We start from the raw sequence: 17293 nt of genomic DNA, 5'->3' as shown, positions 1-17293 counted from the left end.
CCGGCTCCCACGCTCCGTGATCCATTTCCCCAGTGGGCCAGACTGTGTGGAAACGGTCTGTGAGCCGGGTCCTGGCTCCCCGCCCCTCCCAAGCACTAACTGTCCCAGGTGTCACTTATTACGCGGCCGCCCGGGCCCCCCTTCCACCCCGCGGAGGATCTCGAAGGAGTCCCGGGCTGCTGGCAGCGGGCGGGGCCCACCTGTCCCGGCCCTGCCCCGCCCCTTCCCGGGCGCCCCAGGTGGCTCGGGGCGGGGAGGAGCCGCACCCCGCCCCGTCCCTCCCTGCGCGGCCACACCAAGGCCGGCCCGCAGCGAGCGCGCTCTGCGCTAAGACTGGGATCTGAGAGCCGGGAGCCGGGCTGGCGCGCGGAGGCCCGGCGAGCGCGGCGGCGCAGGTGAGCGGGACGGGCGCACCGCGCTGGGGGCGGCGGGCCCCCCAGCCTGGTCCCTGCGGGGCCGCGCGTCCGCGGTGGGCAATGCGGGCGCCCCTGCCCGGCGCCGCTGGGGAGCGGGGGCGCCGGGGGCGCGGCACAGCTGAGGGGTCGGGGTCGCGTCGCTGCCTGGGGGCAAACAGCTGCAAATATCTGCCCGGGACCCGGGCTGGGGTGGGTGCGGGGACATGATCCGGGCTGCACGGGTCTCTGAGCGGCCCAGGCGGCGCGGAGGCAGGGTTTGCAGGGAGCTGGTGGGGAGAGCAGGGGGGCCGGCTGCTGCGGAGAGCGCGGAGCTGGGCGGGGGGTTCGGGCCGCGGGGGAGCCCAGGGCGAGCTCCCGCCTCTCTCTCTGCGGCGCTTCCTGGGCCCGCGCAGGTGCCACTGCTCCTTCTGCCCGGGTCTTTACTTCTGGCGCTGGTGTTGAGAATCCGACAGACACCTGGGTTAGCTACCGGTGGCTTCCAGAAAACTGGGTATGCGAGGCTGCCCTAACTGCAGGGGGCCGAGGTTGTCAGGGTCCATCCAGGTCTGTGTGTCCTGGGGCGCTGTCGGTGTTGGGGTGAAGGCGGAGGGTTGCGCTCCATCTCCCAGGCCCTGGCCATCAGAGTGATAAAGTGGAAAAAAGTATAGAATTTAAATTATAGTTACTAGCTGTATGACCTCGAGCAAGTTACTTTATTTCGCTGATTCTGTTTGCTCAGAGTTAAGAAGGGTATTATAATCATCACAACAGTTAAGTTATAAGATATTTGTAAAATCCATAGTAGGTTGCTTGATGAGAATTCTCTCCATTTTTTTCCCTGTATCTAGTTAATGTAACACTTTGTGCCTCCCAGAGGTTCAAATTCATTTCTGAACAGAAGAGAAACAGACGAGGTTCAGATTACCCTCCTTTAGGAGGAAAGGCGGTGATGGTGGTGTGTGTTTTGTTCCCCGAGAAGGCAATGGCACCCCACTCCAGTACTCTTGCCTGGAAAATCCCATGAACGGAGGAGCCTGGTAGGCTGCAGTCCATGGGGTCGCGAAGAGTCAGACAGGACTGAGCGACTTCACTTTCACTTTTCACTTTCATGCATTGGAAAAGGAAATGGCAACCCACTCCAGTGTTCTTGCCTGGAGAATCCCAGGGACAGGGGAGCCTGGTGGGCTGCCGTCTCTGGGGTCGCACAGAGTCAGACACGACTGAAGCGACTTAGCAGCAGCAGCAGGCCTCCTCCAGGCTATCTTAGTTGCCACCACTATCCTAGAAGCCAGGTTTTGAGAAGTGACAGCGCACAGGTCCTGAATGTATAAGAGATGGTAACAGTTTGCTTTCAACATTATTGACTGTATTTGTCAGAATTCTTTTCTTTGGGTTGTGTTTTAGTCACTTGAAAATTGCCTTATGCTATATTGAAATCGCGGAGAAGGTGATGGCACCCCACTCCAGTACTCTTGCCTGGAAAATCTCATGGATGGAGGAGCCTGGTGGGCTGCAGTCCATGGGGTTGCAAAGAGTCAGACAAAACTGAAGCGACTTAGCAGCAGTAGCATATTGAAATTGATTGAGTCACATAAATGAAAAGGCTGAGGGTTTCATCTGCAGGCATAGCTTGATCCCGGGCACACATAAGGTGGCATGGCTTTTTCTCTCTCTCGTATGTATCTTAGCTCTTTCCCCCCACCCGCCCATATTGACTGCTTCTTCATATGGAATGATAAAAAGCACTGGCACCTTCAGACTTATCTGTTCCTTTGTGGGAGGGGTAGGGGGGATGTCTTTCTCTTCTTCCATCTCCTCCATCCTAACAGCAGATCTTATCGATATACTAGACTAAAACTGGGCCAAGCCATCTCCGTGGACAGGGAGTGGGTTTTCACCATAAGAGTGGGTACTTTGCTCAGGTGCCACTGTGATAGACAGCTCCACCCCAGCTTCCGGGGATTGGACAAGGATAGTTTCCAATGAGATGTCTGACTTCCAGGCAGATAAAAATAGGACCTGATCATTGTACCGTCTCAGCCTTTGCTCACCACCACCTAAAGGAAGTCTTTGGTAGGATGTAGACAGCCTGTGTGCCGTATTCCATCTGTCAGTTGTCAAGGCTTATCCAAGGCATGGAAGGCGTCCTGCATATTCATCCTTTGATTTCTTATTTTGCTGTTTACTTGTTGGTTCATTCATTCACTCAGCATTTAGTAAGTGCCCAGTGTATGGCAGGGCCTCTGCCAAGGGTGAAAATGTTTGCTTTTGAGAATTTCACAGTTTAGTTGGAGAGGCAGATGTGCAGATAACAGAGTCTGTGTTTAACTATCTGGGGACAACCAAGGCCTTCCCAAGGAAACTAGTTGAGCTCTGAATCGGAGATAAGTAGAGCTGCTCTAGGAAGAAAGTTGGAGGGACTTCCCAGGCCAAGTGGTGGGTACTCTCTGTTGTAAGTAACATTGTTTAGGTTATGTGACTGTTTGCTTAAGAAGTCTAGAGGTGGGTGGTTCAAAAGAGCCACAGTTTTGGGTTGGCTTCTTGAAGATTCTCTAGGTTTCTGTCCTGCCACAGGGTGACTGGAGCTCCAACATGCCTTCACATGCTAACATCTAAAACAAAAAGGGAGGGAGAGGGCTTGCTTTTCAGTGATTATCTAGACAACAAAAGTCATAATTTCTCAGAAGTTCCCTATGGTCATGTGTCCATGCTCAACCATCAGTGGAAAAGGAGGCAAGGGTGGCTGTGATTGTCGTGGCCAAGCTGTGCTCTGGAGCTGGGGGACGGTCACCTTCCCTGAGCACATCGGTGCCCATATCTGAAAATCAGAATTCTGTTAGCTAGGCAGAAAGCGAAACTGCCTGTCAGGCTGTTAGGTAGGCAGTCATCCGAGTCTCCCAGAGGTGGTGACAGATGATGAAAGACATGGCCTTGTGGGCAGACAGGAAAAGCTCAATAGGAGACGTCTAGGGTGTGGCCGAGGGAGGGAAGGGGCTGAGGTTGGAGGCTGCTGGTAGAGACAGGAGAGCCACTCTGGGCATCACTAAGAAGCCTAAATCTCGGTCCCATCCCTCAAAGAACTTACGCTTAGAACCTGGTGAAGCGTTTGAACCTTTCATACTTGCATAGTGACAGCAACCGCGGCTCACTCGATGGGGTACCTGTGGGGGGTTTAGGTGGAGGAGTTTAGGGCGGGGCTAAGTATAGTTAGAAAAAGCCTCACAGCTGGTTCTGCTGTGCCTCCCACCCTCCAGCACCCCGGCACCCTCTCCTCATCCTTTATTGGGAACATCTGCTCTCAGTCATGACTTTTCAGTGTTGTTACCCGTCTTCAAACTAACAGCTGGTATTTGGTGAAGATGCAGTTAGCGGTAGGTCCTGGATTAGAGAACGATTCTCCTGATGATGGTCCAATGAGTAGATACTGTATAACTCTGTTCAGTAGGAAACCAGCCTCTACTGTCCTCGCTTCTGGAGCATTTCGCCTGTTTTCATTGAAGTTTGAAGTGAGCTGCTGTTTGTTTCCATTTGACATGGTGGACACGGTGGGCATTTGGCGTTTGATTGGGCCACGAGGGTGCTACTTCTCATGATCCTTCATCCTCAGTATCTACTTAGCATAGAACTTGGCAGAAAGATCTAGTCACTAATCCTGGAAGAAAGGAGGGAGTGGCAGGCAGCATATTTTGTTGTTTCCATCAGCAGTCCTGCCCAGGATCCCTGAAAGAGTGTGAGGGGATGAAGTAGAGAGATGCCTTGGGCAGTCAATTCATTCACACATATTTATTGAACACCCACTGTATGGCAGACACTGCTCTGGGGATGAAAAAATGTATATGAGAAGGACAAAGTCTGTGTTCTCATGGAGCTCACACTTTACTGGAATGAGATATATTTGTTTTGTCTCCTGTGTCAGGTGATGAGAAGTCCTATAATGAAAAATACGTTAAGAGAGGACTGCAGTAGTGTTGAAACAAGCTGTGCACAGTGCTGGAAATCATCAAGGTTTAGTATCTTTCTGGTTTCCAGCAGAGAAATATGGCTTGCACAGGTATGGTGTTGGGGAAAAAAAGACCTTCACGTGGAGGAAGAGGATTATGTATTGAATAACTTGATCTGAAAGAATTTCCTTCATGCAGAATCTCTTTGTTTGCTATACCTCACATTATGCCCAAAACGTGATTTTTAATGACTTACAAAACATGGTGCCAGGTGACAAAATAAGTGAAGAAATATGAGCAAAGGGAAAATAAGGGTCATTTCTTTCATCATGGTGTTCCATAATTGTTTAGATTTGGTAGCAGGGGAAGAAAGAAGTAGGGTGATTAAAAATGATTCATACTCAGGGTTCATTGTTTAAAAGGTGACAGTGTAAAGTTTCGATGTCCCACAGTTATAACTCATTTGGGTGTGTGTGAAAAGAGCCAGTTTTATTTGATAGGAAAAAATAGTCTCTTTATTAAAGTTGTACATGCAAATTACCTTCTGAGTTCAAAGAAAATTAATAGTTTTATTTTTATAGGCCAGTTTAAAGTGCCCAAAGGTTAACAGAGATCAAAAGCTTAATTCCAAAATCAAAGCAATATAGTATAAAAAATTAGTGAGAAGTTGAGTTTGGTCTGATTACCAGCTGGGAAAAATATACAAATTCAAATAAAAATTTATAAAATAGAAGTGTTATGCAAAGGTAATTTCGCATACCTATTTTTATTGGGTTGTTTGTTTTCTTATTGAGTTTTGAGAGTTCTTTACATAATCTGCACTTCCCTAGTGGCTCAGATGGTAAAGAAACTGCCTGCAATGTGGGAGACCTGAGTTCAATCCCTGGGTCAGGAAGATCCCCTGGAGAAGGAAATGGCAACCCACTCCAATATTCTTGCCTGGAAAATTCAATGGACAGAGGAGCCTGATGGCTACAGTCCATTGGGTCACAAAGAGTCAGACATGACTGAGTGACTAATACTACATAATCTGGATATATATCTTGTGTCAGAAATGATTTTCAGAGAAATTCTCTCAGCCTGTGCCGATCTTTTTATTCCCATAGCAGTGTCTTTCTTAGGGCAAAAGTTTTTAAGCTTTGGTAAACCAGTTTATCAGTCTTTTCTTCTGAAAGTTTTCTACTACATTTTCTTCACAGTTCTGTGTTTTACATTTAGATTTAGGATTCATTTCGGGTTAATTTTTGTGTAACATGTAAACTGAGTCAAGCAATTTTTTTCATAGCACGTGGAATTCTAGTTCTTTCAGCACAATTTGTTGAAAAGGCTATTTTTTCCCTATTGAGTTGTCTTGATATTTTGTTGATAATCAGTAAGGTTATAATCAAAGGTTTATTTTTGGATTGCCAGTTTTATTCCATTGATCTTAATGCCTGCTTTAACCACCACTGCACTGTCTTGGTACTGTGACTTTATAATAAATTTTGAAAGCAGGTAGTATAAGTCCTCCGATTTTATTCCTTTTGAAACTCATTACGGCTCTCCTGGTTCCTTTGCCTTTTCATGTAAGTTGTAGAGATCTACAAGAAACCCTGCTGGGATTTTGAGTGGGATTGCATTGTATCTATAGATTCATTTAGGAGGAACTGACATCTTTAGTTCCAGTTAATGAACACAGTATGGCCTATCTCTTTATTTCTGTTTTTATTTTTCTATCATCATTCAGTAGTTTTCAGGATATTAGATCTTCCACATGTTTTGTTAGATTTATACTTAAGTGTTTCACTTCTGATATTGTTTTTGTTGCTCATATCCAGAAATACAATAGATTTTTGTATGTTGACATTGTATTCTGTTACCCTGCTAAAGTCAGTTATTGTTGTAGGAGGTTTATTTGTAAATTCTTTGGGATTTTTTACATATGCAGTCATATCATCTGTGAATAAATACACCTTTATTTCTTCCTTTCCAGTCTGGTTGCCTTTTATTTCTTTTTCTTAATCAACTGGTTAAGAATTCTAGTTGAATGTTGAATAGGAGTGATGAGAGAGAATATCCTTGTTTTGTTTCTTATAATAAGGGTGAAATAATCTTTCATGATGAAATATGGTGTTAGCTGAGTTTTCCACCTGAGGTTAAGGAATTTCCCTTTTATTCTAGTTTACTGAGTTTTTATTATGGATGGATTTTGAATTTTGTTGAATACATTTTTTCTCATCTGTTGACAGGATCATGTGATTTATTCATATTCACTGTGGTGAGTTCAGTTCAGCTCAGTTGCTCGGTCGTGTCTGACTCTTTGTGACCCCATGAATCGCAACACGCCAGGCCTCCCTGTCCATCACCAACCTCTGGAGTTTACCCAAACTCATGTCCATTGAGTCGGTGATGCCATCCAGCCAACTCATCCTCTGTTATCTCCTCCTCCTCCTGCCCCCAATCCCTCCCAGCATCAGGCTCTTTTGCAATGAGTCAACTCTTCGCATGAGGTGGCCAAAATATTGGAGCTTCAGCTTCAGCATCAGTCCTTCCAATGAACATCCAGGACTGATCTCTCTTCGGATGGACTGGTTGGATCTCCTTGCAGTCCAAGGGACTCTCAAGAGTCTTCTCCAACACCACAATTCAAAAGCACCAATTCTTCAGTGTTCAGCCTTCTTCACAGTCCAACTCTCACATCCATACATGACCACTGGAAAAACCATAGCCTTGACTAGATGGACCTTTGTTGACAAAGTAATGTCTCTGCTTTTGAATATGCTGTCCAGGTTGGTCATAACTTTGCTTCCAAGGAGTAAGCATCTTTTAATTTCATGGCTGCAATCACCATCTGCATTGAGTTACACTGATTGCTTTTCAACTGTTGAAACAGCTTTGTGTTCCTAGGATAAATCCTACTTGATTGTGATGTATTTTTGGAAGAGACTCTGTAGGACTGCTATTATTTCTTCCTTCACCGTTTGATAGAATTCGTTAGTGAAACCATCTTGGCCTAGAATTTTCTCTGGTAGAAGGTTTGTAAACTACAAATTTAACTTCTTTAGTAGATATAGGACAATTCTGGCTACCCAGTTTTTCTTGATAAATTTCAATAGTTTTTATTTTCCAAGGAATTGGTCTTCTTCACCTAAATTGTCAAATATATAGATATAGAATTGTTTGTGGTATTCCTCTATTATCCACTTAATGTCTTTGGGGTCCAGTAGTGATGTTCCCCGTTTCATTTCTGATACTGGTAATTTGTGTCTTCAATAATTTTCTTAGTCTCTCTAGAAGTTTATCAACTTTATTGATCTTTCAAAGATCCAGACTTTTATTTCATTGATTTTGTATCTTTTTCTGTTTGCTTTTTTCCTCCAAGCTAATTTATTTTTAATTGAAGGAAATTTTGTTTTCAATTTTATTGGTTTCTGTTCTAGTTTATTTCCTTCCTTCACCTTGCTTTGGGTTTAAATTACACTCCTGTTTTCTTAAGGGGTAAGCTCTTATTACTGATCTGAGACTTTTCCTCTGTTTTAATATACGCATTTAGTGCTATAAATTTCCCTTTAACTACTGCTTTAGCGGCATTCCACAATTTTGATAATGTGTGTTTTAATTAATTAATTTAAAATGTGCAGTGCTTTTTATTTTTTAATATAAATTTATTTATTTTAATTGGAGGCTAATTACTTAACAACATTGTATTGGTTTTGCCATACATCAACATGAATCCACCACCCGTGTACACATGTTCCCCAGCCTGAACCCCCCCTCCCACCTCCCTCCCCATACCATCCCTCTGGGTCATCCCAGTGCACCAGCCCCGAGCATCCTGTATCATGCATCGAACCTGGACTGGCGATTCATTTCACATATGATATTATACATGTTTCAATGCCATTCTCCCAAATCATCCCCCCCCTCCCTCTCCCACAGAGTCCAAAGACTGTTCTATACATCTGTGTCTCTTTTGCTTTCTCGCATACAGGGTTATCATTACCATCTTTCTAAATTCCATATATATGCATTAGTATACTGTATTGGTGTTTTTGTTTCTGGCTTACTTCACTCTGTATAATAGGCTCCAGTTTCATCCACCTCATTAGAACGGATTCAAATGTATTCTTTTTAATGGCTGAGTAATACTCCATTGTGTATATGTACCACAGCTTTCTTATCCACTCATCTGCTGATGGACATCTAGGTTGCTTCCATGTCCTGGCTATTATAAACAGTGCTGTGATGAACATTGGGGTACACGTGTCTCTTTCAATTCTGGTTTCCTCGGTGTGTATGCCCAGCAGTGGGATTGCTGGATCATTTGGCAGTTCTATTTCCAGTTTTTTAAGGAATCTCCACACTGTTCTCCATAGTGGTTATATTAGTTTGCATTCCCACCAACAGTGTAAGAGGGTTCCCTTTTCTCCACACCCTCTCCAGCATTTATTGCTTGTAGACTTTTGGAAAACCCAGAGATAAATCCACGCACCTATGGACACCTTTGAAGAAGGAAATGGCAACCCACTCCAGTGTTCTTTCCTGGAGAATCCCAGGGACAGGGGAGCCTGGTGGGCTGCCGTCTCTGGGGTCACACAGAGTCGGACATGACTGAAGCAACTTAGCATGGACATCTTATCTTTGACAAAGGAGGCAAGAATATACAATGGAGAAAAGACAATCTCTTTAACAAGTGGTGCTGGGAAATCTGGTCAACCACTTGTAAAAGAATGAAACTAGAACACTTTCTAACACCATACACAAAAATAAACTCAAAAATGGATAAAAGATCTAAACATAAGACCAGAAACTATAAAACTCCTAGAGGAGAACATAGGCAAAACACTCTCCGACATAATTCACAGCAGAATCCTCTATGACCCACCTCCCAGAATACTGGAAATAAAAGCAAAAATAAACAAATGGGACCTAATTAAACTTAAAAGCTTCTGCACAACAAAGGAAACTATAAGCAAGGTGAAAAGACAGCCTTCAGAATGGGAGAAAATAATAGCAAATGAAGCAACTGACAAACAACTCATCTCAAAAATATACAAGCACCTCCTGCAGTGCAATTCCAGAAAAATAAATGACCCAATCAAAAATGGGCCAAAGAACTAAATAGACATTTCTCCAAAGAAGACATACAGATGGCTAACAAACACATGAAAAGATGCTCAACATCACTCATTATCAGAGAAATGCAAATCAAAACCACAATGAGGTACCATTTCATGCCAGTCAGAATGGCTGCGATCCAAAAGTCTACAAGCAATAAATGCTGGAGAGGGTGTGGAGAAAAGGGAACCCTCTTACACTGTTGGTGGGAATGCAAACTAATATAACCACTATGGAGAACAGTGTGGAGATTCCTTAAAAAACTGGAAATAGAACTGCCAAATGATCCAGCAATCCCACTGCTGGGCATACACACCGAGGAAACCAGAATTGAAAGAGACACGTGTACCCCAATGTTCATCACAGCACTGTTTATAATAGCCAGGACATGGAAGCAACCTAGATGTCCATCAGCAGATGAGTGGATAAGAAAGCTGTGGTACATATACACAATGGAGTATTACTCAGCCATTAAAAAGAATACATTTGAATCCGTTCTAATGAGGTGGATGAAACTGGAGCCTATTATACAGAGTGAAGTAAGCCAGAAACAAAAACACCAATACAGTATACTAATGCATATATATGGAATTTAGAAAGATGGTAACGATAACCCTGTATGTGAGAAAGCAAAAGAGACACAGATGTATAGAACAGTCTTTTGGACTCTTTGGGAGAGGGCTAGGGTGGGATGATTTGGGAGAATGGCATTGAAACATGTATAATATCATATGTGAAATGAATCGCCAGTCCAGGTTCGATGCATGATACAGGATGCTCGGGGCTGGTGCACTGGGATGACCCAGAGGGATGGTATGGGGAGGGAGGTGGGAGGGGGGGTTCAGGCTGGGGAACATGTGTACACGGGTGGTGGATTCATGTTGATGTATGGCAAAACCAATACAATGTTGTTAAGTAATTAGCCTCCAATTAAAATAAATAGATTTATATTTTAAAAAAAAACATAAAAGCATTCTTTGCTCATAGGTCATACTAAAACAGACTTTGGTTGCCATTTCCTTTTCCAGGGGCTCTTCCCAGCCCAGGGATCAAATCTACATCTCCTGTGTCTCTGGCATTGGTAGGTGGATTTGTTATCTCTGAGTCACCAGGGAATCCCTAAAATAGACTTTGGGCTGAATTTGGTTTGCAGGTTGTAGTTTTCTGACTCTTGCTTAAAACATTCAGTTACCTTTTATAGCAATTAAAAATAAAGAAGAATTGTATCTGACTTTTGTTTATTCTATTTCTAGCACTTTAAATAGATCCAAGTCTCTGTCTGACATCATACTCCTTCTGCCTATAAACCCTCAGTATTTATTGTAGTGTAGGTCTCTTGGCAATGAATTCTCTCAATTTCTGTTGGCCTATTGCAGTTATTTCTTGTTCATTTTGGAAAGATATTTTCCCTAGGTAAAGAATTCTGGATTGACACTTTTTATACCTTTCAGCACGTCGAAGATGTTGCTTCATTTTCTTACCTGCATACCTTCTGACAAGGTGTCTTCTGTAATTCTTACCTTTGTTCCTTTGTATATAAGGTTTCATTCTCCCCCACTGCATTTGAGACTTTGTTCTCAGTTGTCAGCTGCTTTAATACGGTATGCCTGTGTGTGTGTGTGTGCACATGCATGCACATGCTTGGTATTTTTCCTCCATGGTGTTTTTGAGGGGCTTGTTTCTGTGGTTTTGTATCTGTCATTAATTTTAGAAAATTCTCAGCAATTATTTCTTCAAATATTTCTTCTTCTTTCTCCTTCTGAAATTTTGACTACACCTACATTAGGACTTTTGGTATTAGTCCACAGCTATTGGACACTTTGTCTTGTTTCTACTGTTGAGAGCATTCTTCATTTCTCTTACTGTGTTTAGCATTTCAAGCATTTCCATTTGATTATTTCTTATAGTTTCTATGTTAAAATTATACATTTGACCTTTCATGTTGTCTACCCTCTTTTCCACTAGAATCTTTGACCATTGATTATGGTTATTTTAAATTTGGTGTGTCTGATAACTTCCCCATCTGTGTTGTATCTGAGTCTAGTTCTGTTAATGGCTGTGTCTCTTGGCAGTGTTGTTTTTTCTTTTTGTATGCTCTGTAATGTTTTGTCAAGACATGGACATCTTGTGTAGGACGTTAGAGACTGAGATAGTTTTCATGCTTGGAAATGGGAATGCCTCTCTCTTTCCACTAGGCTTTAGTGTGGGGAGTTGATCAGTCTGCTTGGGAGTTGACTGGATTCTCAATTTGTTGTGGGTGTACTTCTCCTCAATGCCCCACAGACTTTAGCTTCCTCTAGTGACACCATGAGTTTAGAGTGGGGGCTGGTTTGCTGCAGGACTTGTCTCACTGTTTCAGCGTGAGCCTTGGGTCTTCCTTGTGCCCTGCGCCTCAGAGTGGTCCCTGTCTATGCTCTTTCAACTCCCTCAGTAGGTTCCATTGGTATTTGTTACTTGTGTCCAGGTGCATCTGCCTCGGGTAAGCAAGTGCTTGCCTTATCTTTTTTTTCAGGTGCCTGGTTCTCAGATTCTGGGCTAGTTTGTTCCCCTGTGACCTCAGCTGTCTAATAGACTCAAGAGAGTCATGAACTTGCAGTTTATCTGTTTTATTTGCAAACATGGGAGTAATGCTCTTTTCAGCTTTCTGTACTTGGAGCAGAATCCAAACCCTTGACTTGATGTTTTCCATTCACTTCTTTTTATGATCTTCAGGTACAATCCTGGTGCTGTTTTCCTTCCCTCTGTGCTTTATAAAATGCCATTTTTACATTTTACACATATAAATCAGTGGTTTGCAACTCGTACCTGGGGAACATGAAACAAAATCCAAATCTTGAGCCCCAGTGTTTGAGTTGAGATATGCTGGGATCCAAGCATGGGTGTCTTTTACAAGTTCCCCAGATGATTCTGATGTACACCTAGGTTGAGAGCCCTCGGTCCAAGTATCACTTACAATGTTTCCTTTCACAGAGGTACTGTTCCAGTATAAATGACCAAATGAAATTTCACCTCTGTGACTTCATGGAGTTGTTTCCCTTCTAATTGTTCCTTCAGTGGTAATTAAGGGCCTGTGGCCTAGACTTGACAGTCTCATACATGGGGCAGATACTTAGAATTCTTCACATTTAACTTTCCACCAATGTGAATATCCTCCTTGACAATCTATGGCTTTGGCGCTGCTTGGAGTCTTTTAGAGGCTGGAAGCTGTCTGCCACTCACAATAATAAACCCCCTTCTGAGGCAGTTTCACTTGTTTGAGGTGTTTTCCTTCTTTAAATGTGTTTTTCTCATATTTGTCTAATTCAGACTTTGCAAACTGTTAAGAAATCCATTTGTGTGACCCCGTGCACATGCATGTGTGCACACACACACTCACGCTTATGACAAGCATTTTATGAAACAGCACTTACTGCAAGTGTTCTACCTCTAAATTGACCTCATGACCCCACTATGGGCTGTTTCTTGTAGGATGAGAAATGCTTACTGAGCCCATCTTCCATTAGACAAGCTTTCAAAACGTTCATGACCGCTCTTCTGGCTCCCCACGCGTTTTCATGTGCCTGGTGCTGTACTGGTTCTTTCAGCTGTGTTCAGCTTCCTCACTGCCCTGGCCAGAGTCCCACACTAGGTGGACTTCAGCGTGTGGTGTCTTCTGCAAATGAATGGTCTCGTTCAGAGGCCAGGGCCCTGCAAATGGCAGATCAGTTCAGAGTAGAGAAGGTCCCTTGTTTTTCCGTAGATAGCATTTCACTCCCCTGGCCCAAATTCAGTGGGATGTAAATTGAAGTCATCTCTTGAGGAACATTGTTGATGGTTCTTCTTTGGAGCTTATCCAAAGCTCTTACTTTTTCCATGTTAATTACATGTTATTCTACATATGGGTCTTTAATTTCCAAGAGACTGTGAACTCCTTAGATATCAAGAAGATTATTTCCTTCTTTTCTTCCATAGTGCACAGCACACAAAATTTTGTTTGTTGAATTATTCTTAGGAAACTGCGTTCCCAGTCAAGAAATTTTGGCCTTTAGCATGATTGCTTTGCTCACAATTATGCTACCAATTTTATCTCTAACTTACCAAGGGGGCGGTGGACAAAGTGGGAATTAGATGAACTTGTCACCTCGGTACTCATGCATGAGACACTGTAGCAGGTCCTGGGTGAAATGCCCAATATGTCACAGCCTACAGCCTGACCAGGGGCACATGCCATGCAGGATGTGTGTCAGTGAGCTGTGTAGGATTATGCTCTCTTAGAGGTTACAGGTGAAAGAAAGGTCACAGCACCGGTCAGGAAAGTCTTGATTTTGACCTTGAAGGTAAGCATCAGGCATATGGAATGGACAGTATTTGGGGGTGGGGAGGATTTGGAGGAAGAAGAACACTATATTAATAGTCTCCCAAGTTCTATAACACCTTAGCTTTCTCATGGGGTGACTTGGATCTGTAGAATCGGGGAGAAACTGTAGGTAAGATACAGAGGGAAATCTAATTTACATGGTTTCTGTACGAAGGATAGACATCAACAGAAGGTAACAGGCTCAACTTCCTCACCCTCGTCCCCAGTGTCTGAATCCTCAGGGACACTGATGTTGACAGATGTCGTGTGGAGGGGCTTCTAGTTGTGGTCATCTTTCCAGGGCCACCTCAGGCCTGGTAGTTCAGTTCTGTCTCTCTGTGGCTTCCATCAGCTTTTGAAGCAAGCATCCATGGCCACTGACCTAATTTTTTCTACTTTCTCTTCTCAGAGGGCTCTTAAATATATTATTATTAAGAAACGTACATTCTTAAAGTACATCACATGTACCAGTCTGTGATCCACTGCATCCGTGAGACAGTCTTCTGAGTATTCTTGTGAAAGTGACACCATCAGCAGACTGCCTAAAAGCTGGATATTCATCATTGATGCCTTACTGAAAACATTTCATTCATCTTGAGACTATTTTGCTATGGTAGATAAATAGGGATGGGAGTACATTATGAAAAAACAGGGGCTGGCTATGTGTGTGATATTTGTCCCTTAGTGAGCAGTGAGAACTTCAGTTCTTAAGCAACTACAGGAGTCACTAGAACAAAGTGTACATCATATATTTCTCCTAGAATCCAGTGCCAAGATGGTAGTTTATATCCTGGGAAGAACTGATAAGTCAAGCAGTGGAGACTTATATAAGTCTTCATTTCTTTCTGTGCCTTGGCAGTCAGGAGGCCTAGAGTTAAATGTGAAAATACTCAACTATCATGATAATTTTATTTCAAGTTCTAAGGACAAAAATTTCCTTTATTAAATCATATGATTTCATCTTTTTAAAAACAGTAACTTTTTTTCCTTATTACCTCAGTCATACATGTTCATTATAGAAAATGTGGAAAGTAACAGATTCACCTCCCTCATCAGATATTTTCCTGCCACATAGTAGCCGACATTGTTTTAATCTTTTTCATTTTTTCCAAGCCTATGTATGTCTGTATTTTTTTCTCAAAAAATGAACTGATACCTCTTGGCGGTGGTTTCATTGCTAAGTCGTGTCCAACTCTTGCCATCCCATGGACTGGCTCCTCAAGGCTCCTCTGTCTATAGGATTTTCATATCGGAGTGGTTGCCATTCCCTTCTCCAGGGGATCTTCCTGACCCAGGGATTGAACCTGGGTCTCCTGCACTGCAGGCAGATTCTTTACCGATTGAACTACCAGTGAAGCCCAAGCATATGTATGTATGTATTTTTTCCTTAAAAAATGAAATGATCCCTCTTACACTGTATTAAAGCTTTAAAAAATGTAACCTTTGTAAACAGCTTCCATGTCATTAAATACTCCCGCACAGTATTATTTTTAACAGCTGGTATAATACTCTACCACAAGGCCACATCTCATACTTTTAGCTTGAATTTAGCCTTCTGTTCTCATAAACAACTCTGTCATGTATGTTCTTGTAGGTAAACCTCTGAGCATATCCACAATTATTTCCATAGGATATTTTCAAGAAATCACACAGTTGCTTAAAGGGCTGCAATATTCTTCAGGCTTTAGATATGTATTTCCATGTTGTTGTCCATAAAGCATGAGCTAATCACCTAAACTTTGAGAGTGCATCTTCCCTAAGCCTCTTGCAGTTCCAAGGTGATGATTTTTCAGAATTTCTGTCAGGAGACAGGATTCTGGCTATGGCCACATGAGGAAGTTGCACATCTTCTTCCCCAGAAAGCAACTCTACATCTGGACAAAATTAGCAGAAATAGCCATTCTCAACACTCTAGTACCCATCCATCACACCACATCCATCTGCGAAGCTGCCCCGCCCTGTGGTGCAGAGGTGTTGTCTCAGCAGGGGAGGGCCCGCCCTTTGCTGCCCAGATCAGAAGGACTTGCTCCATCTGTGGTGGGCGATCCCTGCTCCCAGTGAGGGTTTCTTCAGATCCCTTCTCCCTGTCAGTTTACTTTGAATCTTAAAATAATAATAATAACAACAGTATTCTTTTATCTAAACATTTTCATTTATTACCAGAAAAGTGGAAAATAAGCACAAAGAAATTTAAAAGCATCTACAAGGCCTCTTGGTGTGTATTCTTCTGTATCAGCTCATTTCAGTGGAACTGTCTGCTGTGAAGGAAATGTTCCGTGCTGTCCGGTACAGTAGCCACTGTTGCCATGTGCTTACTGAGCACCTGATGTGGCCAGTATAACTGAGGATCTGGATTCTTAATTTTTGTTAATCTTAAGAATTTAAATATGCACATGGGCTAGTGGCTATAGTTTGGGCTGCCTAGTTCTATTATTTCTATAATATGGAGGCATGAATACATACATATATAGTTTAAAAGCTGGAATCAAGATTGCAGGGAGAAATAGCAACAACCTCAGATATGCAGATGATACCACTCTAATGGGAGAAAGTGAAGAGAAACTAAAGAACCTGTTGATGAGGGTGAAGGAGGAGAGTGGAAAAAGCTGGCTTAAAACTCAAATATTAAAAAAACGAAGATCATGGCATCCAGCCCCATCACTTCATGTCTAATAGAAGGGGGGAAGGTGGACGCAGTGACAGATTTCTTCTTCTTGCCCTCTAAAATCACTGTAGACGGTGATTGCAGCCATGGAATGAGAAGACGATGCTTCTTGCCAGGAAGGCTGTGACAAGCCTAGAGTGTGTTACAAAGCAAAGGCATCGCTTTGCTGACAAAGGTCCATATAGTCAAGGCTATGGTCTTTCCAGTAGTCAGTATGGATGTGAGAATTGGACTGTAAAGAAGGCAGAGTGCTGAAGAGTTGATGCCTTTGAATTATGGTGCTGGAAAAGGCTCTTGAGAGTCCTTTGGACTGCAAGGAGATAAAACGAGTCGATCTTAACGGAGATCAACCCTGAAAACTCACTCGAAGGATTGATGCTGAAGCTCCAGTACTTTGGCCACCTGATGCAAAGAGCTGACTCATTGGAAAAGACCCTGATGCTGGGAAAGATTGAAGGCAGAGGAGGACGATAGAGGATGAGATGTTTGGATGACATCGCTGACTCAATGGACATGAGTTTGAGTAAACTCAAGGAGATAGTGAAGGACAGGATATCCTGGAATGCTGCAGTCCATGGATTTGCGAAGAGTTGGACATGACTTGGTGACTAAACAACAGCAGCAGCAGCTACATAGTTTAAAAAAACAAAAATATGATCAGACTTCATATTGCATTTTGTATCCCTCTTTTTTTCAGTTAACAGTATATCAGTAAATATCATTTTCACAGGTGACTCCTTAAACTGAATGAATGTGCCATAGTTGGCTTAACAAAATCTCTGTTGTGCCTTCAGGGTATTTACAATAATTTGCCACTGTAAACAACATTACAGATAATCCTTAGAGCTAAAGTTGTGAC

At 43.0% G+C, this 17293-nt stretch overlaps 1 protein-coding gene across 5 annotated transcripts in view; it reads left to right on the top strand.

Moving 5' to 3' along the window:
• LYPD6B (LY6/PLAUR domain containing 6B) overlaps positions 1-17293 on the top strand; it is a 243589-nt gene continuing 226296 nt past the window's right edge. For 4 of the 5 annotated variants that reach the window (XM_025276590.3, XM_044935584.2, XM_025276604.3 and 1 more), the window contains exon 1: positions 67-395. The gene's annotated coding sequence lies outside the window, so the exon portion shown is untranslated. Of the gene's footprint in view, positions 396-17293 lie in introns of all 5 variants that reach the window. The other variant, XM_025276619.3, reaches the window with a different exon arrangement.

This window comes from Bubalus bubalis, chromosome 2 (genome assembly GCF_019923935.1).
Source record: "Bubalus bubalis isolate 160015118507 breed Murrah chromosome 2, NDDB_SH_1, whole genome shotgun sequence".
Classification (NCBI taxonomy): domain Eukaryota; kingdom Metazoa; phylum Chordata; class Mammalia; order Artiodactyla; family Bovidae; genus Bubalus; species Bubalus bubalis.
This window is presented reverse-complemented; position numbering and strand designations above follow the sequence as displayed.